General features: G+C 40.0%; 2 pseudogenes; both read right to left on the bottom strand.

Moving 5' to 3' along the window:
* Nucleotides 1-741: 741 nt before the first annotated feature.
* Nucleotides 742-857, bottom strand: LOC142872793 (uncharacterized; annotated as a pseudogene).
* Nucleotides 858-1,132: 275 nt separating this feature from the next.
* On the bottom strand, nt 1,133-1,196 carry LOC142872797 (uncharacterized; annotated as a pseudogene).
* Nucleotides 1,197-16,100: the final 14,904 nt, after the last annotated feature.

The raw sequence follows: 16,100 nt of genomic DNA, 5'->3' as shown, positions 1-16,100 counted from the left end.
GGATGATTCATGTCCCAGGCAGGACAGAGCAGGATGCCTTGAGATTTCATCACACTACTCAGAAAGGTGTGCAATTTAAAATTCATGAATTGTTTATTTCTGGAATTTTCCATTTAATATTTTCATACTGCAGTTGACCATGGGTGACTGAAACTGCAGAAAACAAAACTGAAAATAAAGGGGGGACTATTGTATACCAATCTCCATCTCAGAGTCTGTTTCCCAGGGAGCCCAACCTGGGGTAGTGAGTATGTACATCTATAAAATACAGGGGTTATGATACCAAAAGCACAAGCAACAAAAGAAAAATAGATAAATTGGACTTCAAAATGAAAAACTTTTGTGTATCAAAGAATATTATCAACAGAATGAAAAGGCAACCCATGGAATGGGAGAAGATATTTGCAAGCCATATATCTGATACAGGCTAATATCTAGAATATATGAAGAACTCCTATGACTCGACAACAACAACAAAAAACCCAAACGACCCAATTTAAAAATGGGTAAAAGACTTTAATAGGCATTTCTGTAAAGAAGATATACAGATGGCAATAACCACATAAAAAGATGCTCAACTACACTGATCATTAGGGAAATGGAAATCAAAACCACAATGAGACACCGCTTCACATTCATTAGGATGGCTATTATAAAAATAAAACAGAAACAGAAAATAACAAGTATGGTTATTTTACAAGGATTTAGAGAAACTGGAATTCTTTTTTTTTTTTTTTTCAGTCTCCATAGAGACTGTCAAAAATTGCCAATGCCGACTATATTTCAAGTTGTCATGGCGGGGTATTGGGAAAAGTTTTCAATTAGCAATAATCTCTGGGAGGCCAAGGCGGGCAGATTGCTCGAGGTCAGGAGTTCAAAACCAGCCTGAGCAAGAGCGAGACCCTGTCTCTACTATAAATAGAAAGAAATTAATTGGCCAACTAATATATACAGAAAAAATTAGCCGGGCATGGTGGCGCATGCCTGTAGTCCCAGCTACTTGGGAGGCTGAGGCAGAAGGATTGCTTGAGCCCAGGAGTTTGAGGTTGCTGTGAGCTAGGCTGACGCCATGGCACTCACTCTAGCCTAGGCAACAAAGTGAGACTCTGTCTCAAAAAAAAAAAAAAAAAAAAAATTAGCAATAATCTCGCCTCGGATAAACCTCATTGGCTACGATACTGCCACTGTGCAAAGCTGAGAAACTGGAATTCTTGTGCACTGCTGGTGGGAATGTAAGATGGTGCAGCCACTGTAGAAAATGGTATGAAAGTGTCTCCCAAAATTAGAATAGAATTATTGTATGATACAGCAATTCCACTTCTAGGTACACATACCCAAAATAATTTAAAACAGGGACTCAAACAGATATTTGCATACCAATTTGACAGAACTGTTCACAACAGCCAAAAGGTGGGAACAACTCAAATGTCCATTGACAGATGAATAATTAAACACAATATGGTATATCAACAAAGTTGAATATTGTTCAGCCATTAAAAGGAAGGAAATTCTGACACGTTACAACATGGATGAACCTTAAGGACATTACGCTAAGTGCAATAAGCCTGTCACAAAAGGACAAATACTGTGTGATTCCACCTGTATAATGTATCCAGAATAGTCAAATCTATAGAGACAGAAAGAAGTATGCTCACAGGGGCTGGGGGGAGGGAGGAATAGGAAATTAGTGTTTAATGGGTACAGAGTTTCAGTTTGGGATGATGAAAAGTTCTGGAAATGGATAGAGGTGATGGTTGGACAACAAATGAGTGTACTTAATGCCACTGAATTGTACACTTGAAAATAGTAAAAATGGTAAATTTTATATTATATATATTTTACCACAATAAAAATTTAGTTGATTAATTTAAAACATACAGGGGTAGGATCAGATGTGCTTTAACTTTCCTCTCCTTTCTGAGTTACCTTCACGCCCTGGTTTCAGGTGGTGTGATTTCACCGGTTAGATAATAGCAATTCTCAATTTTGGCTGCATCTTAGAATCACTTTGGAAGCTTTAAAAAAAAATGACACTTCAGTTCCATCTGTACTGATTCATATGTAATTGACCAGAGGCCTTGGCTTTGGCATTTTTGAAAGCTCCTAGTGATACCAATAGTCAAACACAGTTGAGATTTCCTGGGCTAAAAGAACCCCAGCCACCCTTTCCCCACCCACTTGCTGTTGCCCCTGAGATTTAGCCACCTGCTTATCTTCCTAGCCTCATCTTTCTGACTCACTCCTACACAACACCTACACTACAGCTGAACCAGATGACTTGTCACTTCTTCTCTCCCATCAAACTCTGACTTCTGTCCCTTTGCTCATGTTTCCTCTGACAAGATTGCCCTCCTCTGACTGCAGCCCTAGTGGACTCCTTCTTGGGAAACTTGCCCCTAGCATCCCTCATGGGCTATGCTAGGTGCCTCTGCTCTGAACTCTGGGAATGCTTCACTTGTCAGCCCCCGTACTGAGGATTCTGTGGATCTGCACACTTCCCAGTGCAGGGATCGAGTCTTCCTCCTTGCATTCCCAGTACAAGGTAGGAAGTACAAGGTAGTAGTTGAACAAATCAGTTTCTTAGTAGCAGATCATTCATTTCACAATTAAATAGCAATTTTTACAGTAAATGCATTGGGAAGAATTAGCATATCTGTTTTTAAAAGAGGACAATTTTTAAAAAACATTAACTAAGCCATTATTATGTGCCTGGGATTGTGTTACTTGAGTTTCTTGTTGAATCCCCACAGCAACCCTAGGATGATGCAGATATCACAGTCTCCATGTCAGAAGTGAGAAAATAATTTTAGACAGGTGAAGAACTTACCCAGGATCACAGCTAGTGTGCAGCAGAGCTGGGAGTGTCAGCTGGTATACAAGTGAGGCTTCCAGAGCCTTCCTGATTTGGAGAAGGGGACAGAGCAAAAATGTAGATGGTCACTGGGAGTCTAACAGGAGGAGAGGGGCTCTAGGAAACAGGGTAGTAAAAAGCAAGTTAAAAAAACAAAAACAAAAACAACACACAAAGCCACAGACAGAAAAGACAAAACTTTGCAATTTTCCCTAGTTTGGTCAGCCCTCACCTTAAATTTGAGTATGTATCTAATCACAAGACTAGGAGATGACACCATGAAACTCTTGTTCCCCAGATACACTTAAATTATGTTCAACCCAACAGTATTTATTGAAGATCTATTCTGTGCCAGAAACAGTGCAAGATGTCTGAGTTTCAAGTACAGATAACACTAGATCTTTGCCCCTAAAGAGTTTGCACTATAGTGGGGCCACCGTTGACAGACATTCTAAGTACAGTGGTGTGTATTCTTATAATCAAAGGAAAGTACAGAGAAACTAACAGACAAATCAGGGAGATTTTACAGCAGAACTGACATTTGAACTTGGCCTTGATATTTGAATAGAAGATGGCCACAAGGAACAAGAAAATGAAAGTTTAACAGTTGCAAAAGCAACTCAAAGGACATGGTAGGTTGTGAACCAGCCAGGGAGTCAAGGTCATGGCAGGGAACAATGGGGTGGGGAATGGGGACAGATGGGGGGAGGATCTTCTATGCCATGCTAAGGAAATATGACCTTATTCTTATAAGCAAGAGAATGACATAATTAAATGTATATTTTAGAAAAAAATTACTTTGATGGCAATATGGAAGTTTTAATGAGAGAACAGTTTAGGACTCTTGCAAAACAAAAAATGGGAGTCCAGGGGTAGATGTACACTGTATATGTGTATATGTACATGGATACATATATGTTTGTGTATATGTATGTGTGAGAAAGAATCTGTAGAACTGGGTGACTAGCTGAACAAGGAGAGTTAGAAAAAGGGAAAAGCCAAAAGTCCCAGGTTTCTAGTTTAAGCAACTAAGTGATTTAATTGAATTAACAAAAATTGAGAACACAGAAGCAGTTTTACATTCGATGTTGATCACATGGTGTGTAAAGTACCCCAGAGACATTCTTGTAGGGCTAGAAATAATATAGTAAGCATGATGATGTGATCCAAGAGGTCAGGTTAGGGAGAGAGCAGAATAACAATATTATCATTTTTAAAAACAATGAATGCCAGACTGCCAGAAGACATTAAAACACACCTTCGAGGCAGGTGTAGTGGACATGAGTTTAGGAACTGAAGAGACCCAAGCTCCTTGAAATGGCCACTTAGTGCTGTGACTTTGAGGAGGTGACCCAGCCTCTGTGAATCTTACATGTGAAACAGAAACATTATTAACCTATCTTCAGGGTTGTGTTCAAATTAGCAAAAATGTATGCAAACTCCTTACAGCACTAGGCTGAGTTGGCACATAGTAGTTTTTGCTGTTTAAGCACATGGGTGGAAAGGGTTGGGTTAAAGTGGAGGGAGGGGCCTGAGCTGTGTTCAGTAGAAAGAAAAAGAGGCAAAGGAAGAAACTATTTGCCTCATGTGTCTGGGTAAGGCAAGGTGGACTTACCATCCCCACAGAGAGGGATCTTCTGGTCCCAGAAGTAGGTGTTTGGGGTAGGAAAATGCCCATACCACCTTTTCCATTCGATCCCTTCGAGTCACCTTCAAAGGATTACAATCATTGTACTGTTAGGGCTGGTCTTCAGGGTAAATTTAACCATGCCTTTTTCTCACTCACTCTCCAAGAAAGAAAGAATAAATGAAGGGAGAAAGGGAGGGAGGCACCTCTAGACAGACAGACAGACTATCCCTGTCTGCTTATTCATACCTGGATTTCCTTTCAGGTGTGACACATTCTTTCATTTTGTAATAGAGCAAAATGTAAGTGAAATTAATTAATTCTATTCAGTTGATTAAGTAAAAATGATTCAGAGGAGGTCCTTTCCTATTTTGATAAGAGGAAGGAATGAAAAGGGTAGGGGAGATTTGAACATTGAAAACAGATGGACGATTGAGAGCATTATTTTAAAAAGAAAAAGGTGAAGAGTGAGGACACAGGAAACACACTTCGGAGTTTGCCTGGAGTTGCTTTCCAATATTTGACAGACATTAGCTGCATGTAAGATTCTTGCACACGGCTGCCAACAATGGCAGCTGTGCGTCTAGAAATTTGCTAAGCTGTTGTTGTTGTAAATGTTGTTGACTTCGTTCTAAAGGAGCTTTGTTCTCTGAGATTTACAGAACTGTCACAGCACTCTCTACCTTCCTGAATGCTGGAGCTTCCCAGGCATCAAAAAGTTCAGTGCAATTCAACACACGCTGATGCATTGTACTCTAGATGCCAGACACCTCACTGGGGAGTAAGGTGAATAAAAGGTAGTCCCTGCCCTCTAGGAGCTTCCAGAGAAGTGGAGGTAGCTGTGGGGGTGGAAGGAGACGAAGGAGGGGCGGGGGGAAGATGAACAATGGCCACGTAAACAAATATATTTATTAATTCCCCTAACTGACTGGGGCCTTGACCCATTTGCAACCATTACATAATCACTGAAACAAGTCCAGATAAATTATTCAAAAATCTCCAAATGCCAATTCCATTTAATTTTAAATAACAAGCATCCCTGAGAGGGATGATTTTCAGAACGATGACTAAGGGAAAATATTTTTCCAGCAGGGTTTTTGCACAGGAAAAAAAATTCATTGCTTCCATCCCCACATCCCACACCCCACATTCCACACCCCTTGGTGTAAAAATATTTGTATTTAAATAATTTTAAATGTCATGCATTTATAATTAAAAGCAATTCTGTGTTCAGAGGAACAGAGATTACTGACTTTAAATCAATGAGAGAAACTGAATTTTCCTCAAAAAAAAATTTCATGAGATTCAAAGGTTTTTAATAATTTAAAACAAGCTAATGGATATAAGCTCATCGGTTACATATGGTCTCTGGTGACCACTAATGTAGCTGCCTACCTCCAGCGGCAGAAGTATATACAACATTCCAGCAAGAAGCCTTCAATTCTTACAGATGGTTGCTCCCTTTTCCTTCCCACCTTTGAGAGCCCAAGGACTGATTTGGCACAAAATGTTTTCATTTCCTTCAAAACTGCACTCCTCTACCCCTAACCTCTGGTTGGTGAGCTTCTTCTAAGGAACAGCTCTTGATTTTTGCTGCCTAGCATCCCTTCTTCTAAACCAAGAGCCTCTCTCCCCATTTTCTACCCCAGCCAGAAAATGACACTTTCTTGGCCACAATGATTGGTTCAGGCTTGGGCATGTACCCAAAGATGGGTCAGTCCAAGCCTTCACCAAGGAAGAAGCAGAGTAGAAAGATGGATTGGGGTGCTGATGAGTTTAGGGCACTCCCTGAATTCTACTCTCCCTGTGGTGGTTAATTCTATAGGTCAACTTGCATAGGCTATGGTGTCCAGTTGTTTGGTCAGACACCAGTTAAGATGTTGCTGTGAGGGTAATTTTTAAAGATATGATTAACATTTAAATCAGTAGATTTCAGGTGAAGCAGATTACCCTCTATAACGTAGGTGGGCCTCATCCAATCTACTGAAGGCCATAAGGGCAAAGACTGAGGTTTCTGGAAGAAGAAATTCTCCAAACTGCAATATGGAAACACTGTCTAAGTTTCCAGCCTGCTACCCTGCAGAATTTGGACTTAAGACCATATCAACTCTTACCTGGATTTCTAGCCTGCCAGCCTGGCCTACAAATTGCCCCCATAATCACGTGAGCAAATTTCTTAAAATAAATCTTTCTTTCTCTCTCTCCTTCCTTCTCTCCCTTCCTCCTCATCTCCTAATCTCTCTCTCTCCCTCCCTCGCTCTCTCCTACTGATTCTGTCTCTGGAAAACCCTGACTAATACACTAACTGAAGTCATATTTTCATCTTTGAATTACCAGAGTTTTATTTGTGTGTTTGTTGTAGCCAGCTTGAGTTTTTTTTTTTTTTTTCCTCACCTGTAACTAAAAGAGTCTCGAACAGTTCTGGGTGTAAGTGGATGGAATCCCCTGTAGGTTAATAATTGAAAGATTACCCCAGAATTCAGCCTTCCTTATTAGTTACTATGCAACAAGCTACTTCAAGGCAGGGGTTATGTCTGATGCTTGGCTTTTTTCTACTGCCATTGCTTAGAATTCTTGGCACTTGGTTAGTTTAATAAATGTTAGTTGAACTGAATTATATAGAAGGAGGTGGCCTAGAGTGCTTAGCTCTTGGGATTGCCCTGCTACCTGGAGATGCAGATCCTTTGACATTTAAGGAGACCAACAGTAACCACAGGTTTTTGTCATTTAGGTTATGTACCATAGCAAGTAGGTTCAGCAATCAAATATTTTCAGGGAATTACTCAGAAATTGTTACAATGTATGTTTATTTATGTCCTTATATGTATATGTCTATTATCAATATACACAGGTCTGATTCTAGATGTTTGGATTGGCATGTGCACACTTTTTAGCTCCATCAAACCAGCACCCTTCCCTGGAGATTCTATTCAAGACCAGCACAGGTTGACCACTGCCATGTTGTTGTACAATATTAGTTTTATAGGGCTGCCATAACAGGGTACCACAAACTGAGAGGCTTAAACAACAGAAATCTATTGTCTCATAGTTCTGGATGCTAGAAATCCAGGATCAACGTGTAGGCAGGGCATGCTCTCTCTGGAGGCACTTGGGAAGGATCATTCGGGCCTTTCTCCTAGTTTCTGGTGGCTCCTTGGCTTATGGCAGCATAACTTCAAACTTTGCATGGCATCCTCTCTGTGTACGTGATGTCTGCAAATCCCCTCTTTTATAAGGAATACCGCTCGTATTGGATGACACACTCACTCTACTCCAATATGACCTCATCTTAACTAATTACACTTGCAATGAACCTATTTCCACATAAGATCACTTTCTGAGGTACTAAGGGTTAGGATTTCAACATGAATTTTAGGGACACAATTCAACCCACAGCAATTGTTTGTACTTCCTCAACGTTCTCAACACTCTTCTCAGGAAGCAACTAGCACCAGCCTGTGTAAGTGCCAGGAGGACAGGGGTCCCGGCCGCCAGAGCTGGGAATACACTGCTAAGACTCCAACCATGTGTTGGCCCCATGGCTGCTGCCACACATTTCCGTGCTGAGTCCATTCTGTGTTGCTCTAACAGCAACACATTTCCGTGCTGAGTCCATTCTGTGTTGCTCTAACAGCAACACATTTCCGTGCTGAGTCCATTTTGTGTTGCTCTAACAGCATACGTGAGGCTGGGTAATTTATAAAGAAAAGAGGTATATTTGGTTCAAGAGTTTGGTGGGTGGAAGGTACAAGATTGGGCAGCTATATATGGTGAAGGCCTCAGGCTGCTTCAACTTATGGCAGATGAAGGGGAGCTAGGGAGTACCAAGAGATCACATGGTGAGGAAAGGAAGCAAGAGGAACAGACTATGGAAGCCAGACTCTTCTCTCTCACAGAACTAATGCTTTCCCGTGAGAGAGAGAGAGCTCACTCATGCCCAGGAGGGCATTAATCTATTCATGAGGGATCTGCCCCATGACCCAAACACCTCCCACTAGGCCCCCTCCCACCTCTACCACATTGAGGATCAAGTTTCAACATGAGTTTTGGTGAGAGACAAACCGCGTCCAAACCTCCAAATGTAGCATATGCCGAAGGAATCATTTCCATTCTGTCAGCACCAGCTTTGTTCTAATACTAGTGCTGGTAACTCTCCCATTGTACCCTACCCTAGTGAGTCCTCTTCTCCTCCCTCACATCTTCTAGTTGGTTTTGAACCTATTTCTTCCTTCTCCTTGAAGAGCAAATAATCAAGAAACAAGAATTAGGAACAACAGGAAAAGAAAGGAATATGAGGAAGAATGAGAGAGAATGTTTCAAAATCACAGTTTGTTAAATATGGCAAATGTGTTGTTTCCTGTGACATATAGAGCTAAGATAAGAAACCTCCAAAAAGTAGTTTTCTAAGGTTCTAGTGGCTTTGGAACACCCAGACCAGCTAGAGGTGTGGGAGGTGACACACACAGTAGCTGCCAGTATGGCACTCCACAGTGGGAGGGCGTGAAGGCCCTTATGCTCCTACTAACCCTTCACAGCAGCACAGAAAGAGGCCATTGGATCTGACAGTTCTCCCAGGTGATGGGGAGAGGGAACGTGATTGGGAGGGGGTGGGAGAGAGGGTGCTGCCAGGAGTTCGGAGACTTGGCAGAGACATCTTGCTTAAGGGACAGAGAAAATAGACCCACATGCCATCTTTGTCATGCTTGCTATAGGTCACAGACACCTACTCTCAGAGAGCTTCCAGTGTAGTCCCTGATGCATAGAGAGCTGTGAACACCTGGCTTAGAACAGTTGGAAATTTTTGCATAACTCCTACACAGCTGAGCAAATCAATACTGGATTAGGAGCCCAGCACCTAACTTAAAAGACAGAATCTAAAAGCAAGTAAGAATTAAAGTTAAAATTAAAATTTTTAAATGGATTGCCAATATTAATGCTATTCCTACTGCCTGATACTTAACATCTTACGAATAAATCAATAGCAAATATGGAAAAATATGGTGAACAATTTATAGGCCAGAAGGTATATATTTTGTCAAGAACTCATCTGGGCCGGGCGTGGTGGCTCACGCCTGTAATCCTAGCATTCTGGGAGGCCAAGGTGGGCGGATTGCTCGGGGTCAGGAGTTCAAAACCAGCCTGAGCAAGAGCGAGACCCCGTCTCTACTATAAATAGAAAGAAATTAATCGGCCAACTAATATATATAGAAAACATTAGCTGGGCATGGTGGCGCATGCCTGTAGTCCCAGCTACTCGGGAGGCTGAGGCAGGAGGATCGCTTGAGCCCAGGAGTGTGAGGTTGCTGTGAGCTAGGCTGATGCCACGGCACTCACTCTAGCCTGGGCCACAAAGCAAGACTCTGTCTCAAAACAACAACAACAAAAAAACTATATATAAAAAAAAAAAGAACTCATCTGAAATTCCAGACATTTCAAAAGTTTTCTTGTGACGTTCTTCTTGGCCTGCCATCCATCCAGGTGAAAATAAAAGTTTAGCTCAAGAGCTTCAGCTGTTTTCCATATACTTGATGCCAAGTAGTAAGTGTTAGGAAACAGAATTGTCACCACAGCTTTGAATCGTATAAGCTACATGTTTGGCTTTACCAAAATCCAGCCTGACATTTGTACTTCCTTCTCCTATTTCTTGATTTCTATCTTGCATTTATAGATGGAGAAACTGATAACTTTTGTAGTAATCTTCATTAATATCAAAATAATGGAGAAAAGATGAATTACGGCACGATTTTTAAAGAAATGCATCTGATTTTACCACTAAAATAAAAATCAGATTAAAATTGGCACAAGCCAGGGCTCATAGTCAGTGTTCAATTTTATAGAAGGAGAGGACTATATGAACCATTGAAACAAAACAAAACTTACCCTTTGTAGTGTTTTTCTGTTCTTTGAGAGCAAAATACAAGTCAAGATGTAAATCCTGAGTAAGAGTGTATCAAACTTCAGATTATGGTATATTAATTTTAATCCCACTTTAAGGTAGGTTTGGTCATAGGTTATTTGGTAAGGTCAGTATTTTATGCAAAGTACAATTTTGCTGGTAGTAAAATATTTTAATCCTGTGTAGCAATATGGTAAAATGGATATAGGTAACTATTACATTCCAATTAAAATGGTTGCTCTACTAGCTACTAGACAAAATGGGTTCTTAAATTTGAGAGTCGCAGTAAAACATAACTTATTCTGTTAATGTATTTTCAGCAGTGCATCAAAGTGGTTTGCAAGGTTTTGGGGAGGAAAGCAAAACACCACTTGGTGCTATTCCAAGTGGAAGGCCGGCAGTGCCACAAGTTATGAAAACAATGAATCAATAGCATTCTGCAAGACAAAACTTGCATCCATTAAGACATTCTGTAGAAAAGCAGTTATAAGTTACAGTCTAAAATAATACTTGTAATATTGGCTTGCCTTGGAATAAGATCAATTTCCTGAAAATACTTGTAAGCCTCTTTGAATAACTTCCATAAATAGAATAATTTGGAGAATAAATATCTGAATTCTGGAGAAAGCCCTCATTTTCCTCACTCTCTCTTAGTCTTCTCTCTCAGTTAAAGTCTTCATCTCAGCCTGAAACAGTGGTTTTCAACTGGGGGTGATTTTGTCCCCCAAGAGACATTTGGCAATGTCTAGAAATATTTTTGGTTGTTGCATGGATGCTGCAGTAGGGGGAGAGAGAAGATACTACTAGTATCGAGTGGGTAGAGGCCAGGGACGCTACTAAGCGTCCTACAAGGCACAGGCCAGTCCCACAGTGAAGAATTATCTGTCCCAAAACATCAGTAGTTTGGAGACGAGGAAACACTGGCCTAGAGGTATAAATGGTGTGTGTGTGTGTGTGTGTGGTATTGGCACACAAACAAGTAGAATATTTTCATAATTGAACTCCAAAAGCCCTTTGAAACCCACGTAAACTTACAGATCAGCAGTTCTAGTAGAGAAATTCTACTTTCAAATGGGATATGCGAGGAATGCTCAGAAAGGACTTTTTTATTCTTTGCCCCACCCCATCTCCTCAAGTAAAAGTTCTAAAGAAAGCATTGTGGAAAATAATTGGAGGGGTTGTTTATTTTATTCAATCAAGGTTTTGAAAGTTTTAGAAGTATGGCTGTGTCTTAGCCTGGGATTCCTGACTACTGTATTGGGTGCCTCCATGAGGTTTTGTTTTTGTTCATCCTGTCCTGGAGGATATTACTGTATATTTTAACAGTGACTACTACATGGACATTCCATATTCCATCTCTTTCCATTGGCTGTTGTTTTTTTCTTCTCATTCTCCAAGGCCTGTTCACGATAGCAGTAATGTTCAGGTAACATGTTTTCTTTCAAGAAAGTTGTTTTGTGGATAGGAATGGAATATCATTCACAATCTCAAGGGCACTTCCAACCAAAAACACAGACTGATATTTATATGCATACTTTTGCAATTTTTTTTCTCCCAGTGTTTATTTTTCCTCCTCTTTATCTCTTAGCCCAAATTCCCAACTACTTACACAGACTATTTTAGAAATTGGACAACTTTTTAAATGCAAATAATGCCTTTTTTAAAAGTTGTAAACACCTACAACATTTTTATGCTTAGTGACTTGATGCCAACTATATATATGTTCGTGGCTGGATGGGTAAGTTGGGATCTATAAATGTCATTTGTATATTCATATGCATTTGTATACCAGATTTCCAAATCTGGTTGTTTTCCCTTATCTGCCAGAAAGACAACAGTCCCCCTGACATTTTGATAGCATAGCCATCACCATACGATTTCATTGGGAGAGTTTGGAGTCTATACAAATTTATGGTAAAGGTAAAAATACTGTATCTTGATAGTTTCCTTCCAGTAATATTCCTCATCTTTTGTTAGAAAAGATGAAAAGATAAGCAACCAATGTTTTTCTGTGGAAAGGAAGAAGATTTAGATCTAAATAAAAATAAGCAGAGAATTCTTTTTCCTCTGCTCTGCAGAGAGCCCTTGGAAAGGGGCATAGGTCCAGCCACTGATAGATGTATCTATGCAAACCTTATTCCTGTGCTTTCTATAATTACCACCTAAAATATATAAGTAAAGCACACAACCTAATTTATTTTCATGTTCATCTCCATACTTTAAGCATTATTTCTTGGCAAGTATACTTGGCAAGCTTTCTATTTAAACTGCATATGTGATATACCAATTTTTAAAAATTGTATGTGTGTACATGCATATAGGAAAAGAGTCTATATAAATGCTTATCACAATTTTATTATAACAATGGTTTTCTTTCAGTGGGAGGACTTTTCTTTATACTTATCTGTATTTTTTACAAAGCTTATTTACTTCTTTAAAATTCAGAAAAAAGTGCTAATTAAGCACAAAAATGTTTATGTAAAGACTTCTCAAATGGCACTCCTTATCCCTCTGATGCACTGGAATTTGCAGCTACTTCCATTCATTCAATAAATATTTATTGACTGCCTACCATGTGCAAGTCCATTGGCAGATAAATAGATTTACTATTATTAATACAAAGATCAAGCCTGTCAATTAACAGATATTCACAGAGTGCCTGTTTTGTGTTTATAGCCGCTAGGAGCTCTGGATACAGTGGTGAACAAGACAGTGTCCCTGTCTCCAGAAGCTTATTACTATAAACATGTAGAAGACCCCTTTGGGTGATGTCACAGATGGTGACTGGGAGGGGTGGCTGCCTTAGCTGGAGTAGGCAGCTGGAGCAGAAAGAACGGCAAGAGGGAAAGACTAGAGATGAGAATAAGCTCAGTATATTCAAGGGACAAAAACAAAAGAAAAAACAAAAGACAGTGGCAGAGAGCAGAGAAGGCAGAGCCTTCAGGCCACGGGAAAAGTTTAAATTTGATTCTCTTGGTGATGAGAAGTCACTGGTGGGTTATAAGTAGAAAAGTGATGTTGCCTAGTTTACATCTGATACAGGTCTTACTAGCTTCTGAGTTAACAGTAGATTTGGGAAAGATAACAGTATAGGCAGATGCCAGTCAGGATGCTGTGGAGGATGCAGCTAGAAGCTGCCACGTAAAAAGGATAACATTGGAGAGATATTAAAATCTTTAAATTGGGAAAATGCCTCCTGATTGGGGACAAGAAAGCAATGAGGAGGTTCTGTCCTTCCATTATATAGCTACTGTTCTCTTTCAACTTTTGTCTTATAGAGTACAGCTGAGATTGCCAACTCTCAGTATCCATTCTCCCCTTGTTTTTCTTGTAGAATTCTCTGAGTTCTAGCCAGACACATGGCCATTTGGTTATAAACTGATCTCCCAGCTTTCCTTGCAGCGAAGAGTGACCTTGGGCCTAAGTTCAGACCACGGGGAAATGAACAGAAGTAATGTGTGCAGCTTCTTGGTCATCTCCTAAAGGACACAGCCACAAGAGTGAAGACTCTTCACTCTTCCCCTGGGCTGGAACTCAGACATGGCATTAACCTAGCTTTGGCCAGGTCATCACCCTGTGGTGTGGTGCAGAACAAGCTGCAGGGACCTGCTCCCCTAATGACCTCATGGGTCAGAGCCCTCTGGCTGGCCTCCAGTGCTCACCTTCAATCTATGTCTTACTTTCTTTTTACAGTCATGCTGTATTCTGGGTCATTTGTTTAGAATCACCTATCCTATATCCTAAGTAATATGAGGAAACCCACAGAGCATTTAAACAAGGAAGCTAGGGTATGGCAGTCTTTGCAGCTGATTGGGGGTTTTAAAAACATAAATAAGTCTTCTTTTCAATGCCCTCTTGCTTGATATTGGAAAAAAGCATAGCCAACTGAGGGAAGAGCATCTTGATACCAATCTAGTCAGAAGCCCTGAGGCCATATCCAAACCTTAGGAGAATTCTGACTTCCAGCTAAGATTCAGGGTGAGGAATAAAGGATCATTCCACTTATGAACTCTCAATAACATTAAGTTTGTGATATGCTGATCAAAAAGAAACCAAAAAGTAACAGATTTATTTTCTTTTACCAGTTACTTTTAAGAATTTTTACATTTTGAATTAATTACTCTTAATGAAGAAGTATGCCTTCACTCTACAAATATGAAAAATATATCAAGCTTTAAGTCAATCAAGCACATTCATCAAGCTTTCTTACTCCATCTGTATTGGGTGGCTCTAGCCAACTGTTCTCATCTGGTTGCAGTAGACCTAAACCTGGAAGCCTTACTCAGGGAAAAAAAAAATCTGTCTCAAGGTTCTGAAAAGTAACACACACACACACACACTAAAATGACTAATAAAGTCATACTATTAATAAATATTACAGTATGTAAGAAAATCATCATGAAATATGGGGAAAACACTACCTCTCTTGTGGAATTTTTGTGAGAGTTTAAAAAGAGAACATATGTAAAACAGCAAAGTAGCAAAAATTATTGTTGTTGTTATTGTTAGTTTCTCCTTTGCCTACATTCAGTTAATTATTTAGCTTTCAAATCCCACAACAGTCTAAAATCTGCCTTGAATCCCTGAGAGAATGATCAAATGATCATTCAAACATGAAACTCGACTTTCCTACATCATTCAGTATTGGGATGGGAGTGAAGAGTGGAGGGGAAGGAAGACTAACACTTATGGAACAGCTGCTATGGGTAAACTTCAGATTGGTTGTCTTCTGTGATCCTCATAACTCAAGGAGGCGATACCATCACTCCTATTTTAATGGTAAAGACACTGGATTTCAACGGAGCTTAAATTCCTTACTCAGTCACAAAACAAAGTGGTTGTTAATGGCAAAGCTGAAATTCAAGCCCAAAGCTTACCTTTCCCCCTGTACCTCTAGGGAGGTCTAAGCCACATGGTGCATAGAAAATAGGATTATATACAACACTCTTGAGCATGGTAGTGGATCCCAAAACCACTTCCCACTCTCAAGTTTCTTTTTAAATTCAAACCAGAATTAATCATTTCCTTTTCTGTATTCCTATTTAACATTTTGCATATAAACCCACATGTAGAGTAATTGTTGGTTTATATGCCAATCTATGGTTGGCCCCACTAGACTGCTAGCTTTTCATGGGTAAACATTATAGCATCTGTGTATTCTTAGTGTCCAGTACAGAGAGTAGACACTCAACAAATATTTATTGAAAAATCCACAAATTCCGTAACAACAGTAATGTGTCATAGTCCAGTTACTGAGCTGTTGGCCTTGACAATTTCCAGGTCTATCTTTGAGCTCTCTTCAGTCTCCAGGCCCCAAGCCTGACAAGGCTTCCATGAGCAGTAGCTATCACACATGTGTAAAAACGTGAAGAACTGTATGTCACAACTGCCACACATTGGCTAATATGACCTTTGGTGATCACAGAAACCCTTGTTAGTAAATGAGAAAACAGCTCTTTCACTCTGCCTGGGTTTGAGTGCATGAAAAGGTTCTGAAGGGCAGCACATGTGTGCACACATGCACACACACACACACACACACACACATACACAATGCAAGCTAACATTATACCTATGGCACCAGAAACCTCCTGAACTGTAATCTCACTGCATGGAGGCGGAATCACAACAGTAAACATGAGAGGAGCTTTCACAACGAATTCTTTACACATATTCATAGCTATCAGCAATGATATTACATTCAATTAGGCAACTTGATTTGAGCT

Source organism: Microcebus murinus, chromosome 8, assembly GCF_040939455.1.
Source record: "Microcebus murinus isolate Inina chromosome 8, M.murinus_Inina_mat1.0, whole genome shotgun sequence".
Lineage (NCBI taxonomy): Eukaryota > Metazoa > Chordata > Mammalia > Primates > Cheirogaleidae > Microcebus > Microcebus murinus.
This window is presented reverse-complemented; position numbering and strand designations above follow the sequence as displayed.